The sequence below is a fragment of the Scyliorhinus canicula genome, chromosome 15, assembly GCF_902713615.1.
Source record: "Scyliorhinus canicula chromosome 15, sScyCan1.1, whole genome shotgun sequence".
NCBI classification, from domain to species: Eukaryota; Metazoa; Chordata; class Chondrichthyes; order Carcharhiniformes; family Scyliorhinidae; genus Scyliorhinus; species Scyliorhinus canicula.
In genome coordinates, this window is record NC_052160.1 from 140,257,975 (window position 1) to 140,274,442 (window position 16,468).

Below are 16,468 nucleotides of genomic sequence, written 5' to 3' on the forward strand. Positions count from 1 at the left end.
GAGCCATTAAACTGAGACTATGATGGACATAAAAGAGTCCTTGGCACTATTTTGAAGAAGGCCAGGGGAGTTATCCCTGGTTTCCTGGCCAATATTAATCACTTAGCATGACATGAAAAGATTGCATGATTACATTGCTGTGTGTGGGAGCTTTCTATGCACAAATTAGCTGCCACGTTTCCCCTCCATTGGAAGACACTTCAAAATGTACTTCAGTAACTATAAAGCATTTTGGAACACCCTGCAGCTGTGAGAAGCTCTACATAAATGCCAGGTTCCCTTTTTTGTTTTTATTTTACACATCGCTTAAGAAATAGAAAAATCAAGTTGGTGCAGTGCTGAAATCTCCACCTCAATTAGGACTAACAGGTACCTGGGAATGAATGACAAGGCAATAAGGTTAATTAATGGCTACAGATGATATCATAAACCACAGGAGTGAAACATCTGAAATTGATGTTGTAATCTGAAACCTGAAATTAAATTACCGTCTCAAAGTCAGTCCCTGCTGGGTTTTATTTCACAGCATAGCTTCTTTCACATGCTTATCACATTGTGAAGGTCCTCTTGCTAGGTGCGCTCTGTGCCTCCCTGGCTGTTGGATCACTTCACGACCTTGATGAGTGATGACGTTCATTAAAGGTATTAATGCCTTGCAATATTGACAGAAGAGTATTAAGAAGATTAATTGCATGAGAGCTCACCAGAAAGCAGTACACTCCACACAAATTATACACACTTAAAATAACGTTCTGGATAATATTCATGGTGGGGGGGAAACTACCCCATTCCCATTCGAGTAAAACTAAATCTACAAATCTGGAACATGATGTATGGAGTTTCACACTCCCCAGTGATTACATTTATTAACATTGGTCATGATAACTTAATTATGTCAATTTCCACAGTTCTGCATTTTCCTCGTCACTTTCCAATTCTCGACACAGGCTGGATGGGCCGAATGGTCTGTTTCTATGTTGTAACTTTTATGTCCTTACGATGCCAACTACGCTCCGTTGAGGTGTTTATTGGGTGGGGTGGATTATATTTCATTTAATCAAAACGAGATGGAATATCATGTCACTTTTTCGAGGGTTAAATTTTAAGCGACTACCTTCATGATATTAATCCTTGATCTCAAGCATCTCAGTTATTTCTCCCAGTTGTACTTTCAAACAAAGTTATCTGATTTTGTTTTTCTCGATGGCACAAATGCTATCGCAGATTAGCACGTGTAGCCAGTGTAAGCAGTAATCCACGTCAGCAGTGGATGTAAGGTAAAGCTCCCTCAACTCAACTGCAAAAAAAGAATTTGCAAATATGCATCTTGCTGAAGAAATGTGGTAATCCTGTTTTCTGGAACAGTCATCCTTGGGGAAAGTATCAGGAAGTGGGGCGGGGGGGAGAAAAGAATGAACTGACGTTGAGGAGGTGAAAACTAGAGACAGCAGAGAAGTAGGAGTGGGAAGAGCCTGAGGAAGGAGAAACAACAAGAGCTAAAGGGAGACCAAATCGAGCGAGTGAAGAATCAGAGACTAATAAAGAAGAAGAGGAAAGTGGTAAAGAATGGTGAAAGTGTGGGAAGAATTGGAGAGAAGAGAACAATAGTGAAATGAAGAAAGGAGGAGGAAATGGCATTAAGGGAAGCAATTGTGCAAGGGAGGAAGCGAACAGTAAATAGTGAAAGCAAAAGGGAAAAGTGAGGAGCAATAAAAAATTGGAGTAGGAGACAGCAAAAGGCGAGAGGAGAAGGGACGATAAGAGAGAAAAAGAGGGGAGAATAGGAGGGTTAAGGAAACCCAGTTAGGGGGAAAAGAAGCATCAAGAGGGCAAAGGAGAGGACAGCAAGACAAGACAACCAAAAATGAAAGATGAAGAGATGGGTCAGCGAGAGGAAAAGGAAAGAAGAGAGGAGAAAACAGCACAAGAAGAACGAGTGAAGCAGCAGTGCTAACCACTGTGTCATCATGCTGCTCTTCCTATCTGAGTCCATTGAACAGGGCTTTAGATCCTACTACAGTTATAACCGTGAATCATTAAGAGCTCCTCCAAAGCTCCAATTGGAAATCATGCTATTAAGATTTCGCCCCTCCCTCAAACACTATTTTATTGGGTTATTCTTTAAGTAAACTACCTTACTATAACTGGAGTACATGATCTGTAAGAATCTATAATAAAGAATAGAGATTGACTGTAATGCTTGTATGTTAGTGATCTGAAAATGGGAACACAGGTACATTTTAACTGTAATAAAACGTGTGCATTCCTGAATTTATTAAGTGGAAACATTAGTTATGGTGGCAAGGTGGCGCAGTGGTTAGCACTGCTGCCTCACGGCGCTGAGGACCCGGGTTCGATCCTGACCCTGGGTCACTGTCCGTGTGGAGTTTGCACATTCTCCCCATGTTTGCGTGTGTCTCACCCCCACAAACCCAACGCTGTGCAGGGTAGGTGGATTGGCCACGCTAAATTGCCCCGGAATTGGAAAAAAAAAGAATTGGGTACTCTAAATTTATAAAAACAATTAGAAAAAACGTGGAAACATTGATGTTGAATGGGAACAGTAGCAAAGAAAATTTGTTCTGTCAGAATAGAGTTTGCAATAATGAACCTCCATTCCGCAAAGGATGAGGACGTGCTGAAACTTCATTACAAAAGATACAATGCAAACCAGACACCGTTAATTGGGACTGAATCATTATCTTGTTGGGGTTGATTGACAGGTGATTGCCACACTAATAAACAAGAAGCCACATCGAGTCACTCAGAAGCAAAGCTAATTAGGAGAGAAATAAAGCAGGGATGTGCCACTCACATGTTATCACCCTGAGGAGAGACAAGTGATAGAAGCAACCCTTGTGACTGACCAGCTCTCACCCAGCTGTTTCCCTGGGCTGTCACAGATGGTAACAATTGCCTTCATTAGGATTTGTCAATAGTTAAAGAGTTTGAATGAACGCCCTTCAATCTGGGCTCCGTCTGCCTATTGACTCTGAATGTCCATTAAGTGCGTCACTACATAAAAGTAGAAACCATTTACGTCCATTCTGGAAAGTGAGATTTGACGAGAAATATCATTGAACCAATTATTGACAAAGCACACACTATTGCCCTCTCACTCGAGCCCTTGCCGATATATCACCATTTTAATATCACACTTGTTGGGGTTGTGGTTGCCCTCATTATGAGGAAAGTGAGATCTAACACATGTGTAATAAGGGTACATTCAAAGCTGTCACACTGTGTGTTTCTGCTTCTCCTTCTGTCCCAGCTGCACTCCTCAAATTAAAAATTGAGGCTCCCCTACTCATATCTCCATTTCCATTTCATTGGTAAGCTCTCACCTGGGCCACATCATGGATCTACAGCAAACAGTGTGTGCCAGGAAGTTCAGACATTCTTTCCAACAGGTCACCTACAGCAACAAGGAAGCTATTCAGTGCTGTCAGCTGCAATTCTCTCTATATTTTCCGAGTTAATTGGGAGACATAAAAAATTCAAACTCAGTATGGCAATGTGCTTCATTTCTGAATGAAATTATGAACATTTCATCTTCAACCTTTTCATTTTAGCCTTCCATTTCTGCAACTCATTTTCTTTCTTAGCCTACTTGCCTGTATTTGTTTCCATTTACTTCATATTCTTTACATCTCACCTATTATCTTTCTCTCCTTTTTTTTAACCATCCTTTTTGCCTCCAATGCTCATTTTTGTTCAACTCTTGTGTCTCCATCTTTCATTTCTTCTTTCATTTCTATTCCCAACTCACTTTCTTACCTCTGTGCGCTTTTACCTGTTTGTCTGCCTTACTCCTTTTTCATCTCTACTGAGACATGTGGTGTTTGCCTCTGCCTGCCTCTCCTTTCTGATTCACATCCGACACCCTTTCGGAATAGGGCTGCAAGGTCCCCAGTTTAATGCCTAATCCGAAATACTGCACCTCCAGCAATGGAGCACTCACTCAATACTGTACTGCTGCAGTGCCGGCCAAGCTTAAGTACTCAAGCCTCAGTGGGGGCTACATCAGAGGAACGGTGGTGAGATTTACTGTCCTCTGGTTCAGTTTGAGCACCTGAAGTTTTTTTTCTGAAGAGTGAAGCCTGTTACAATTCTTTCCTGCAGTTATTATTATTCATTGTTACATTTTCATCAGTACAACAGAGAACATGGGGGGTTGAGACACAAATCAACAGCCTGTTTTGATTCAATGGTAACCTTGGAAAGGAATGGGTTAAATACGTGACGAGAAAAATGTTGCAGGGAGATGGGGTAAAGGCGAGGGAATGGGACTAACTGGATTGCTGTTTGAGCGAACCGGTGCAGACTCGATGGGCTGAATGGACTCCTCCAGCTGTGTGAATCTACAATGTGCATCCGGAACGGGCCAGCGATTCAATCTCAGTCGATTCACACTGCTGATGAAGACGTATATTACGTGCATCATGGACGGTGAAGCGGACACACGAGTGGGTGCTTGAGAAAGCTGGTGTTCAGAGGAACTTGTTATGAAATGAAATGAAAATCGCTTATTGTCACGAGTAGGCTTCAATGAAGTTACTGTGAAAAGCCCCTAGTCGCCACATTCCAGCGCCTGTCCGGGGAGGCTGGTATCAAGAGTCCTCACATATTTTCACTGTAACTTCACTGCAGTGTTAATGTAAGCCTACTTGTAACACTAATAAAGAGTATTATTATTTATATATTTTGGACACATGATGCAAACAGGAGGGGAGTGTTTGGAAGACGATGTGCTGCAAGGCAAAGCACCTGGAGAACGTGCACAAAGAAGATGCAAGATGGCACAGATGGACGATATCAGAACGTGGACTGGCCTCTCTGTGGGGCAGGCATAAATCAGTGGAAAAGATTGTTTATCATGCAGCCAACCGTCGGAACAAGGACAAATGAAAGACAGTCAGAAGATAAAGACCAGGAGCCGGATTCTCCAGTCCGCCAGCCACGTTTTCCCTTACTGGCAGCGTGATTCACAGTTCCCGCCACCTGCCAATGGGATTTCCCATTGCGGCCACCCCACGTCCGCCGGGAAACCTACAAGAATGAGTGCACTGCCACCCTCAAGATCTGGGGGCAGTGGAGGCGACACAGGGGGGAAGTGGGAGGTCTGATGGAGGCACCGTTAAGAGGGAACCATAGATTCACCCCGGGGAACATGGACGGGGGATTTCAGAGCTGGCACAGGGTGGGCATCAGGCAGCTGAAGGATCTGTTTGTAGATGGGAGGTTTGCGAGCCTGAGAGAGCTGGAGGAGAAATTCGGGCTCCCCCCGGGAAACGTGTTTCGACATTTGCAGGTGAAGGCATTTGCTAGCCGCCAGGTGGAAGGGTTCCCCTTGCTCCCCAGCAGGGGGGCGAGCGATAGGGTGCTATCGGGGGTCTGGGTCGGAGGGGGGAGGATATCGGACATATACAAAGTGATGCAGGAGGCTGAGGAGGCATCAGTAGAGGAGCTGAAAGACAAGTGGGAGGGGGAGCTGGGAGAGCAGATAGAGGATGGGACATGGGCTGATGCCCTGGAGAGGGTTAATTCTTCCTCCTCGTGTGCGAGGCTTAGCCTCATTCAATTTAAGGTGCTACATAGAGCCCATATGACGGGGACAAGGATGAGTCGGTTCTTTGGGGGTGAGGACAGATGTGTCAGGTGTTCGGGAAGTCCAGCGAACCATGTCCATATGTTTTGGGCATGTCCGGCACTGGAGGAGTTCTGGAAGGGGGTGGCAAGGACGGTGTCGAGGGTGGTGGGATCCAGGGTCAAACCAGGATGGGGGCTAGCGATCTTTGGGGTTGGGGTGGAGCCGGGGGTACAGGAGGCGAGAGAGGCCGGAATACTGGCCTTTGCGTCCCTAGTTGCGCGAAGAAGGATACTGATACAGTGGAAGGACGCGAGGCCTCCAAGCGTGGAAACTTGGATTAATGACATGGCAAGCTTTATCCAGTTGGAAAGGGTCAAATTCGCCCTGAGAGGGTCGGTACAAGGGTTCTTCAGGCGGTGGCAGCCCTTCCTCGACTTTTTGGCTCAAAGATAGGGTGCAGAGGTCGCAGCAGCAGCAACCCGGGGGGGGGGGGGGGGGGGGGGGGGGGTGGCAACAACGGGTGCGGTGGGTTACTTAAGGTTGTAATGCGGACAAATTTGTTCGCAGTTCATGTTTGATGTTAATTGTTGCTTTGTTTGTTTTTTTTTGGGGGGGGGGAGGGGGGGGAGGGACAGCGCGCGCGGGGGGTCGGGCGGGGGGGGGATATCTGTTAAGAGGGAATATCGTGTAATAGTCTATGGTTAGGGGGGTAAATATTCTCATGTAAAAAATCTCTTCAATAAAAATTATTTAAAAAAAAAAGAATGGGTGCACTGCCGGGACAACAGAGAATCCAGCTGCAGTTCTCCCCTCACCCCAGAGCACAAGCCTTAATCCCAACTCACTACACTCTTTCTATTTCCCTTCTGGAATTCAGCAAAATATGAAAACTTCAGTAACTATAAGGTGGTACACGGCCTCATGTCTATGGAAAGTATACAGCAAGTGCAATAATTGGACTTTGCGTAACAGTGAAATTCTATACAACATCGCTATAGAATATACTGGGAAAATGTACATCCTCCCAAGCTTGAGTAAATGAGGAACCCATGCATTACAGCAGCAAATTAAACAGAATATCAGCTACATCGGGTTATTAAATTGCATCAAGGGTGCAAGGAGGCCGTACATTTTGTTTGATAAAATGCTAACCATGCGAATAGGCAGTGTGCTGAGTTCTGAATGCAGGATTGCGTTGGTAAAAAGATTAAAATGCTGGCCAAGAATCTTCTCAAACTTTGCCGGCGAGTAGAGATGTTTTATGCTCTCCAGTTCGAGCCTGCCTCCAAGGACACCAGGTGCAACTATAAAGTGCTTGTCCAAAGCTCTCCTGGAATCTGAATTATTCGGTCAATTGCTCAGATTGAAGGAGGACGTTAATTGTTCACTTTACGAGGTAGCTGCTCCATCTGAAGAACAAAAGACGTGACTGTCTCCAAAGGAGCTGGTGTTGAACAGGTGAAGGTTCATCAATAAAAAGAAATAAGTGGTTCAAAAGGCACACATTTTGAGGGCTCTTTATTAAGCAGAACATGATTTATTAGTTTTCCGCCTCATGACTTCTCCCAGATTCTGTCCACTATCTAGTCACACAGTCCTTTGTCTGTAAAGGTACGCATTGTCCTAATGGCATTGTCGTGGAACACTGATGTACATTAACTCTGCCGCTGGGACAGTAATGTGGGGCAGGTGGGGAACATAATTCTCCGTTACTGTTCCGGGAACCGGAGACCCAAATTGATGCTGGTTTGAGTTCATAGAATTATAGAATTTACAGTGCAGAAGGAGGCTATCCAGCCCATCGAGTCTGCACCGGCCCTTGGAAAGAGCACCCTACCCAAGCCCACACTCTATCCCTGTAATCCAGTAGCCCCATCCAACCCAACCTTTTTGAACACGAAGGGCAACTTAGCACCGCCAATCCACCTAACCTGCGCATCTTTGGACTGTGGGAGGAAACCGGATCACCTGGAGGAAACCCACACAGGCACGGGGAGAACGTGCAGACTTCGCACAGACAGTGACCCAAGCTGGGAATCGAACCTGGGACCCTGGAGCTGTGAAGCAACTGTGCTAACCACAATGCTACCATGCCCCCCATTTATCAGCACCTCTGCAAATCACAACAACAAATTGCATTTGCATGGCATCTGGTAAAACATCCTCAAGGCCTTCACAGGAATATTATCAAACAAAATCTGACACCAAACCACATCAAGAGATATTAGAACAGGTGACCAAAAGTTTGGTCAAAGAGATCGGTTATAAAAGGGAGGGTTAAAGAAAGAGAGAATTAGAGGGGGGCGGAAAGGTTTAGCTAGAGAACTCCCGACCTTAGGGCCTCAGCAGCTGATGGCATGGTTGCCAGTGATGGAGCAGTTAAAAGCGGGGAAGAACAAGGGGGCAGTATTGGAGGGTCCCAGATATTTCAGCGGGTTGCAAGGCCGGAGAGGTTGCGGGGGTAGGGAGGGGCAGAGGGATTTGGACACAAGAATGGGAATTCTAAAGCCGGCTGTTTGCTAGGCTGGGCGCCAAGCTAGGTCAGCAAGCACAGGAGTGATGGGGGCATCTTTTAGTTTAATTCTGGTCAGCAGCGCGCGTCATAGCAACAGTTTCAGCAGCACGGTCATTGCCCTTGTGTGTGATCAGTTTACCTTGGAGATGAAGAATCTGTGATGCCAACATTTAGAGAAAGAACTTTAAGAAATATAAACAGAACAGTAATCCCTTGTAAAGTATCCGACTCGCCTGCCTCACCGTGATATTAAAACGGCCTGAGAACAATCTGTGATATAGTTCTACAATGACTTTATTCATCAAGTGTTCCTTGGAGAGAAGCAAGCTGAGGGAAGATTCCATGGGCTTTTACTTTTGCTTTATTTATTTTGCCTGAGCATCGAAAATGGGTTTGTCGGAAAAGGAGTATCGGACAGGGAGCATGGTGCATCGGGAACTTAGCTACCTTCCATTTAAATGAGTTGGAGGTAAATTGGGAAGGCTCCATGTGACTGACATGTGACACACCCTTGCGGATCTTTCCGGTCTGTGATCCGTTGAAGGGACGCTCATGGTCCAGGAGTAAAGCACAACTGAAACTTGGGTGTGTTTGGGAACGTCCCAATTGCTGAACAATACGAAGGCCAAGGCCTATCGAGTTTCCTTATTACCAGTCTGGCAGTCGCATGGTACAATGTTTTTTTTTAAATTATTATTTTTTTAAATTTAGATTACCCAATTATTTTTTCCAATTAAGGGGCTTTTTAGCGTGGCCAATCCACCTACTCTGCACATTTTTGGGTTGTGGGGGTGAAACCCACGCAGACACGGGGAGAATGTGCAAACTCCACACAGACAGTGACCCAGAGACAGGATCGAACCTGGGACCTCAACGCTGTGAGGCAGTTGTGCTAACCACTAGGCCACCGTGCTGCCCTGCATGGTACAATGTTAACTATTCAATCTCCATCAATTCATCCCAGGAAAACCCCACTGGGTAGAGAGCTTTGGGAACTGTAGGTGCTAGGTCCACTATTCCTTTCAAATGTGTTACACTTCCCACATATCATGTCTCAAGTAACCCATTACTCAAAATGTTATTTTGTGTATAATGAGACATTGGGCGAGAATTTTCTCCTGAATATCTATCATCAGTGATGTGGAGATGCCGGCGTTGGACTGGGGTGAGCACAGTAAGAAGTCTTACAACACCAGGTTAAAGTCCAACAGGTTTGTTTCAAATCACTAGCTTTCGGAACGTTGACCCTACCTCAGGTGAATGGAGAGGTAGGTTCAAGAAACATTTATGTAGACAAAGTCAAAGATGCAAGGCGATAGTTTGAATACCAGCATTTGCGGGTAATTAAGTCTTTACGGAGCCAGAGAGAGGGGTAACCCCAGGTTAAAGAGGTGTGAATTGTCTCAAGCCAGGACAGTTGGTAGGATTTCGCAAGCCCAGGCCAGATGGTGGAGGGTGAATGTAATGCGACATGAATCCAAGGTCCCGGTTGAGGCCGTACTCATGTGTGTGGAACTTGGCTATAAGTTTCTGCTCGCCGATTCTGCATTGTCGCGCGTCCTGAAGGCTGCCTTGGAGAACGCTTACCCGGAGATCAGAGGCTGAATGCCCTCGACTGCTGAAGTGTTCTCCGACTGGAAGGGAACATTCCTGCCTGGCGATTGTAGCGCGATGTCTGCTCATCCGTTGTCGCAGCGTCTGCATGGTCTCCCCAATGTACCACACTCCGGGACATCCTTTCCTGCAGCGTATGAGGTAGACAACGTTGGCTGAGTCACACCAGTATGTACCGCGTACCTGGTGGGTGGTGTTCTCACGTGTAATGGTGGTACCAATATCGATGATCAGGCACGTCTTGCAGAGATTGCCATGGCAGGGTTGTGTGGTGTCGTGGTCGCTGTTCTGAAGGTTGGGTAATTTGCTGCAAACAATGGTTTGTTTGAGATTGCACGGTTGTTTGAAGGCAAGTAGTGGGGGTGTGGGGGTGACCTTGGCAAGACGTTCGTCTTCATCGATGACGCGTTGAAGGCTGCGCAGATGACGTAGTTTCTCCACTCCGGGGAAGTACTGGACGACAAACGGCACTCTCTGTCGGTTGTGTCCCGTGTTTGTCTTCTGAGGAGGTCAGTGCGTTTCTTTTGCTGTGGCGCGTTGGAACTGTTGATTGATGAGTCGAGCGTCATATCCCGTTCGTACGAGGGCATCTTTCAGCGTCTGTAGATGTCTGTTATGCTTCTCCTCATCTGAACAGATCCTGTGTATATGGAGTGCTTGTCCATAAGGGATGGCTTCTTTAATGTGTTTCGGGTGGAAGCTGGAGAAGTGAAGCATCGTGAAGTTATCCGTGGGCTTGCAGTAAAGCAAAGTGCTGAGGTGACCGTCCTTGATGGAGATGAGTGTGTCCAAGAATGCAACTGAATTTGGAGAGTAGTCCATGGTGAGTCTGGTAGTGGGATGGAACTTATTGATGTCATCGTGTAGTCGTTTCAGTGATTCTTCGCCATGGGTCCAAAGGAAAAAAAGTTCATCGATGTATCTGGTATGTATATGTATAACGTCGGTTAAAGGTCCTGTGCGGTGAGGACGTCTTGTTCAAACTTGTGCATGAAGATGTTGGTATATTGAGGTGCAAATTTGGTCCCCATTGCTATTCCGTGTGTCTGGATGAAGAACTTGTTGTCTAAGGTGAAGACGTTGCGATCTAGAATGAAGCGGATGAGTTGCAGAATTGCGTCTGGAGATTGGTAGTTGTCGGTGTTGAGGACTGAGGCTGTTGCAGCAATGCCGTCGTCATGGAGGATGCTGGTGTAGAGTGCCGAGACATCCATTGTGACGAGGAATGTTCCTGGTTCAACTGGTCCATGGGTGCTGAGTTTCTGTAAGAAGTCTGTCGTATCGCGACAGAAGCTGGCCGTTCCTTGTACGATGGGTTTCAAGATGCCCTCGATTTGGCCAGAGAGGTTCACACACAGGGTCCCATTGCCTGATACGATAGGACATCCCGGTGTGTTGGCCTTGTGTATTTCGGGAGGCAGTAGAGATCTCCAATGCGGGGATTGTGTGGGATGAGAGCACGTAGGGTGCTCTGAAGGTCTGGATCCAAGGTCTTGATCAGTCTGTTGAGTTGACGAGTGTGTTCCTTGGTCGGATCTGCGGGTAACTGTCTGTAGTGTTCCTGGTTGTTGAGTTTTCGGTACACATCTTTGCAGTAGTCCGTTCTGTTCAGTATGACGGTGGCCCCTCCTTTGTCTGCTGGTTTGATGACGATGTTGCGGTTGGTCTTGAGAGCGCGGATGGCTTTGCGTTGCGCTTGGGTGACGTTCAGGGCTGTCTTGTGAATGCGACTGATGAATCTGGCATTGACGCCATTCCTGACGGCTTGAGCATGCATGACGAATCTAGGGCAGCGGCCTTCCGGAGGGGTCCAATTCGACTCTTTCCTCTTCAGTTGCCGCACCGCAGATCTCTCGGTCTGCTGCTCCGGTTCATTGGTTGTCTCATTGTGTTCGCTGTCGGCCTCTTGGGGTCTGTGGAAGAACTCCAGGAGCCTCATTCGCCTGATGAATTCCTCCGTGTCTGCCGCGAGACTGATGGGGTCCATTTTGGCGGTGGTGCAGAAATTGAGCCCTCTGCTGAGGACTTCGATTTCGTCTGGTTGAAGGGTGTAGTCTGACAAGTTGACAATAGATTTCCCTGTATTGTTTTCCATTGTGTACCGGGGAGGCTTGGTTGCTACTGGTGGTGATGTTGAATTTTTCAAGCTTCCTGTTCTTGGTGTGCTTAGAGGTGGCGTAGTATCATTGTCTCATCTGTTTGGCGATGTTCCGCAGCTGGTCTGCTGCATCCTGAACGTAAGTTGAGAATATGGACTCTATCTTGGTTTCCAGGTTGTGGTATCTGCTGTAGAGCTGGTGTACGAGGTGGTTGAGGAGTGTGAGAGAGGCACGACGGCAGCGACTCTCAGCGTAGTTTGTGCTGTAGGTCGACTTGAGTGGGTTTGTGATCAGTCGCCTTTTCGGGATCTTGTCTGCTTTCTTGCATCTTTGTAGAAACTTAATGTCAGTGTCTATATGTGCGATCTTCTTGGAGATCCTCTCCAATTTGAGACGGCGGATTGCGGTGTCGATGGTAGCCATGATGTGGAGATGCCGGCGTTGGACTGGGGTGAGCACAGTAAGAAGTCTTACAACACCAGGTTAAAGTCCAACAGGTTAGTTTCAAATCACTAGCTTTCGGAGCACTGCCTGATCTATTATCAGGATTATTTTAGAGCAGTATTTTTTGAACTTTTTTTCCAGGGACTCATTTTTACCAATCGGCCGACCTTCGCGACCCACGCCACCCGACCTTGGCTTACCTTTAATGTGACAGATGAGCCTGCGTTGCCCACACATACTCACTTGCTGTGTCATTCAATGTTACATTTCTGTATGGGTTGCCCACCAGAGGTCCTGGAGCTTACACCAGCACTGCTTTGTCCTGCCATGGACTCTCCTGCGAAGCTCTCTCCAACAGATTCAGTTGTGAGATCCGGGCCTGTTTGTGTCTCCGGTCCTCTCTTCCTTAGTTCAGAAAGATCCATCTTCAATTCTTCACGCAGTCCTGCTGCTTGCTTGCTGGCAGCCACAGAATTGAGGAAGGCCTCCTCAGTAATTTTGCGCCCAGAGTAGGTAACGTCAATGTACCGGACGCGTGACCTGCTCTCTGCTGCCACTCCTGGCGGGATGACTAATTGATTTTAAAACAAATTCTGCTCCTGGAACAGCACGTTGATGTACGGAAGGGGCGGTCTGCCCCCTCTGCGCTCTGGGCCTGCGCACTGCTACAACTGGCTGAGGGGTACGCATAAGGGGCTGGTTTAGCTCACAAGGCTAAATCGCTGGCTTTTAAAGCAGACCAAGCAGGCCAGCAGCACGGTTCGATTCCCGTACCAGCCTCCCCGGACAGGCGCCGGAATGTGGCGACTAGCGGCTTTCCACAGTAACTTCATTGAAGCCTACTCGTGACAATAAGCGATTTTCATTTTTCATTTCATGCGCAGGATGGCTGGCATCCTTGAAAGCCGGCCGTGGCCGGTATTTTTAAAAGCCGTTGGGCACTTCTTCCTGCGATCAGGAATTCCACCCCCCGCCCGCAACCCACCTGCGGGTCGCGCCCCTGAGTTTGAAAATGACTGATGTAGATAGCCAACATAGAAAATACTCTCACTTTGGTTACTATATCAGCACAGCCAGACAACCTGCGGGAAATCTCTCCCCAGTGACTGGCCTGTGGGTCAAGACACCATCTTAACAGCAGTGTTGGAACAGGGTCGATGGAACAGGACACTTCTTCACTGAACCTTGTTTCCTGTCACCGCCCGCATTGTCGCACTGCAATAAAACCCGATCCACGGATGGTGCTCATATATCCACAGGGAATCTGACAAACAGGACAGTGCCTGATTGATACACCTGGGTGACCCCTGTGCAAGAAATGGGCTCTCTCCTGGACGATGAACATCTGGTTTGTAGGGTGTCCAGATTTCACGGCTGTCAAATGAAATCATTCATCCTAATTTGTACCCTGGAGCAAAAGTCACACACAATAGTTTTTTTTTGTGCTGAGGCCAGGAATTTCAAACGCGAGCTGTTCCTTGAGCTGGAGTCAGGTGTGCAGCTAAAACTACGACTTTCCCTTTCCGTGCTTACGTGGCCATTGAGAATGGGGCCCTGGAAACTGGAATCCGCCCAAATCAGGGCATGATCCCAGAGAAGCACATTGGCCACATACCTGATAGGGCGGATAGTTGGACCATGGAAAACTGAAGCTCTGGCCTCATTAGTATGGTGTTGACCAGCTCTGGGCAGCAGAGACATTTTGATGGTCACAGTTGGGCAGCAAGGTTGACTGAAGCCGGAATACCTCATATAGGTTGATGGATTTTATTATATCCACCAGAGGAAGGGCAGCACGGTGGCGCAGTGGGTTAGCCCTGCTGCCTCACGGCGCCGAGGTCCCAGGTTCGATCCCGGCTCTGGGTCACTGTCCGTGTGGAGTTTGCACATTCTCTCCGTGTTGCGTGGGTTTCGCCCCCACAACCCAAAGATCTGTAGGGTAGGTGGATTGGCCATGTTAAATTGCCCCTTAATTGGAAAAAAATGCCTGGGGTGAGCACAGTAAGAAGTCTTACAACACCAGGTTAAAGTTCAACATGTTTGTTTCAAACACTAGCTTTCGGAGCACTGCTCATTCAGCTGAGAAAGGAGCAGTGCTCCGAAAGCTAGTGTTTGAAACAAACATGTTGGACTTTAACCTGGTGTTGTAAGACTTCTTAAGGAAAAAAATGAATTACTCTAAATTTGCATTAAAAAAAATATCCGTCAGAGAGAGCCTCGATTTAATGTCACATCCCAAATACAGTATGGTCGTATTGTCAGCGCCGCATTGGAGCGGCAGCCTAGATTTTGTGCCTACATTTCTAGAGAGAGGCTAGATCTGACAGCCTGCTGACTCAGCAGCGAGAGTGGGACCACTGAGCAATTTGTAACACCTCAGGCTCAAGGCAGAGAAGGACATTTTAAAATGCGGTGGAGAGAAGGAACGATGCAAAGGAAACTCATCTCCTGACCCTCCAAACTATCTACGAGGCACAAGTTAGGAATGTAATGGAATACTGTCCACTTCACTGAATGAGTATTGGCTCACACAGCTCAGAACCATCCAAGACAAAGACGTCTGCTTGATTGGATCCTCATTCATCACCTTAATCTCAAAAAACATATAGGAGCAGGAGTAGGATATTCAGCTTGCTCCACCATCCAATTTGATCTTCTACCTCAGCTACAATTAACCACACTAACCCTATATTGCATAATACATTACGTATTCAACAGTCTACCTACTTCGGACTTGGACTCAATGATAGAGCACCTACAGGTATCTGTGGTAAAGAATTCCAAAGGTTGGGCAGCACGGTGGCCTAGTGGTTAGCACAACAGCCTCACGGCGCTGAGGTCCCAGGTTCGATCCCGGCTCTGGGTCACTGTCCGTGTGGAGTTTGCACATTCTCCCTGTGTCTGCGTGGGTTTCGCCCCCACAACCCAAAAATGTGCAGAGTAGGTGGATTGGCCACACTAAATTGCCCCTTAATTGGAAAAAATAATTGGGTAATCTAAATTTATAAAAAAAAAAGAATTCCAAAGCTTCACAACCCTTTAAGTGAAAAGGTTTCACTTATCCCAGTTCTTACTCTGAACCTTCTAGACACTCTGGCCAGGAGAAATATCCTCCCGGATTTCACCCTGTCCGTTAACACCCTGTCCCTTAACACTGTGTCCCTTAATACTGTGTTCCTTAACACCCTGTCTCTTAACACTGTGTCCCTTAATATTGTGTCCCTTCGGGCTTGGAACAGGATTCACCTCCTGGGTAAAGCTCCTATACAGCACTCCCATGGCGAACGTACGGACAAACACCAACTCCCGATACTTCCAGCTGCACAGGGGCACCAGACAAGGATGCCCACTGTCCCCGCTGCTGTTCGCTCGAGCGATCGAACCGCTCGCAATCGTGCTCAGGGCAGCAAAAAGTTTGAGGGGGATCCAAAGGGGAGGCAGAGAGCACAGAGTCTCACTCTATGCAGATGATCTGCTCCTCTACATCTCGGACCCACAAAGCAGCATGGACGGAATCATCGCGCTCCTGAAAGAGTTTGGAGCCTTCTCGGGCTATAAACTCAACATGAGCAAAAGCGAGATCTTTCCAGTACACCCACAAGTAGGGGGGGGGTGGGGGGCAGCATTAACGGGACTGCCGTTTAAACAAGCCCGTCACAAATTTTACTACCTGGGGATCCAAATAGCCCATGACTGGAAAGGGATCCACAAATGGAACCTCACCAGTCTGACAGAAGTAAAAAAGGACCTGTAAAGATGGAACACACTCCCGCTCTCCCTCGCGGGGAGAGTCCAGACGATCAAAATGAACGTGCTGCCCAGGTTCCTCTTCCTGTTTAGAGCCATTCCGATCTACATCCCCAAGGCCTTTTTCAAAGCGCTGGACAAACTAATCATGGCGTTCGTATGAGGGGGGGGGGGGGGGGGGGGGGGGGGGGGGGGGGGAGAGAAGAATGCTAGGATCCCAAAGAAGGTCTGAAAAAAAACAAAATCCGGGGGGGGCTTGCCGTCCCAAACCTACAATTCTACCACTGGGCGGCAACAGCCGAGCGAGTAAGGGGATGGATCAAGGAGCCAGAAGCCGAATGGGTGCACGCAGAGGAGGCCTCCTGCATGGGGACCTCCCTCCGGGCCCTCGCCACGGCAGCACTCCCATCCCCACCCAAAAAACACTCCAGCAGCCCAGTGGTGACAGCCACCCTCCAA

The 16,468-nt window shown here is 47.5% G+C and overlaps 1 long non-coding RNA gene across 1 annotated transcript in view; it reads right to left on the reverse strand.

Annotated features, from left to right (window-relative positions):
• Window positions 1–307: 307 nt before the first annotated feature.
• The window catches only part of LOC119979028, a 44,195-nt gene continuing 28,034 nt past the window's right edge, over window positions 308–16,468 (reverse strand). Inside the window, exons 3-4 of the long non-coding RNA XR_005463622.1 lie at window positions 489–652; window positions 308–373 (exon numbers count right to left, since the gene is read on the reverse strand). This is a non-coding gene — a long non-coding RNA (uncharacterized LOC119979028). The remainder of the gene's footprint in view (window positions 374–488; window positions 653–16,468) is intronic.